This window comes from Cephus cinctus, unplaced genomic scaffold (assembly GCF_000341935.2).
Source record: "Cephus cinctus unplaced genomic scaffold, Ccin1 Ccin1_scaffold0412, whole genome shotgun sequence".
Classification (NCBI taxonomy): Eukaryota; Metazoa; Arthropoda; class Insecta; order Hymenoptera; family Cephidae; genus Cephus; species Cephus cinctus.
This window is the reverse complement of record NW_014333095.1, coordinates 40,956-42,888: the sequence shown is the minus strand read 5'-3', so window position 1 is coordinate 42,888 and position 1,933 is coordinate 40,956. Positions and strand designations below refer to the sequence as shown.

The 1,933-nt window shown below is 37.4% G+C and overlaps 2 protein-coding genes across 2 annotated transcripts in view; one reads left to right on the top strand and one right to left on the bottom strand.

Moving 5' to 3' along the window:
* The window catches only part of LOC107267562 (dynein heavy chain 1, axonemal), a 60,432-nt gene that overhangs the window by 24,867 nt on the left and 33,632 nt on the right, over positions 1 to 1,933 (top strand). The gene's annotated exons all lie outside the window — the stretch shown is intronic.
* The window catches only part of LOC107267571 (thyrotropin-releasing hormone receptor), a 25,292-nt gene that overhangs the window by 11,049 nt on the left and 12,310 nt on the right, over positions 1 to 1,933 (bottom strand). The gene's annotated exons all lie outside the window — the stretch shown is intronic.

Genomic DNA, 1,933 nt, shown 5'->3' with positions numbered 1-1,933 from the left:
AGGGGGGGGGGGGTCGAGTATTTTAGGAGATGGAAAATGGCAGACGATGCGGTTTGCAATGCAGATCGGGGTTCCTAGTGTGCCCAATTCCTCAGTCTCGTTTTGACGGTTCGTACGGTGTCGTTGGCGGCTCTCGTCATTTTTTTTTTAACCTTATTTGCATGAGAAAAGGCCGTATCGAGCGCCATCGCATGAGCCATGCGTAAAATAGAGGAAAAGCTGCGTGAGCCCGGTATTTGAAAATTTGTCGGATGAATGAAGAAAAAGAAATCGATTTACCTCTCGCAGACTACTCCCCCTTTCTTGATGATTATGCAAAAAAAAAAAGTATATCTCAAATCGAATGACTGTACTTGTGCATAAGAATGATTGTATGTATATGTCTGTCGTGTGACCTTGAAAGAAATTTTATACTCCAACTTATACGAATAGCGGAGCGACGTATAATTGGGTGTGTGATTTAAGAAAGACTTGCAATGTTGAACAAGACTGATGTATTTTGGCGATAGCGAAGTCTATGTATAAGTTTTTGTTGTCCTGATGTAATCTGACGCTACGGAAAGCGTCGAGGGTAAATGGATTTGTCAAATCATGTCCAGGCTCCAAAATGCTATAGGTAAAGGAGACCCATAGCATTTTGGATGTTGGAGGTATATGGGTCCTGTATTGTCCTTGTGAATTAGGTAGTAAGTTATATTGAGTTCAAGGTCCAGGCAGGTTCTCCACGTGTAAAGAACTGACCATATCACATATATATATATATATATATATATATATATTCATTAAATTTGTTATCATTTGTAGTATCTCTGGGCTTTATCTCTCTGTAGCCAAAAGGGATTTTAAGTAAAAATGACGTTTGTCTATGGCTATCCAGGACTCAGTGTAACTCTTATAGTTAGACTCCTAGAGATTCTTGACGTTCAGCATCCCAAGGACTCTTGACGTATGATTAATAGATCGGATAAATATATCTGCCGTTGACAAAATGTTTTCCAATAACGTGAATTTTATTATAAACGTGGATTATCTATAAGGATAAAGCTAACTTCGTGGAGCCTTACCCCGTGAAGGTCTTTCAACTTGGTAATGCTGTATCTTCGTATTCGTAAGACGCGGCTGTATTTTCATTTTGAAAAAAAAAAAACTTAACGAAAATAAGATAAGGCAGATGCGCAAAGGGATACAGATGGTTATAAAAATGTATATCGGTTAGGTTAGTTTAGGTTGGCTCAGGTTGTGCATAGTAATTTTCAGAACAGCCGACGGCTAGTTTCTAAGTCTTGAGAGCAAAGGTTACGTTGGACATTTTATTTTATTACATCGCCCCTCTCAATTCGCTTTCAGTTTATACGAATTCTCGATACGTACACGTGGACGGGAAGTAGCCTTTAAGTGACGTAATTCTTGAACATTCATTCTCTTATGTTAGACGGAACATACGCAATGGTTGGGATGATGGATTTATCTTGGAACAATGTCAAGACGAACATTTTAGGCTTCAAGAATGATTTATATGGGTTATTTCATTTAGCGTGGAACGAGATCGTGAATCGATGCGGTTTAACGATATCCTGAGTATATCGAATTTTCACGAGATAGCCTACAGGAGTTTTCGTCTTTGTTATATATATTTTGAAAATACTTAATTTTTTTTTTTTTGGATTTAATGTTTTTCGAGAAATAAGAATTTGAGGATTTTATGCACCACCTTGACTTGCGGTATAGGTATAGGATTTTACCTCATCCTTGTTCACTATACGTATATCCGTATGTAACCATGTATTTTAGAAAAATATACGGGGGCACATATTTTGAGTAATAATATTTGTACTTGAAAGAATTTTTTTTACACGATGTAAATGGATTTTGATGAAAAATTTTTAGCGGTGCCTCGTGCGAGCTGGTATGAAAATATACTTAGTGGGTTGGG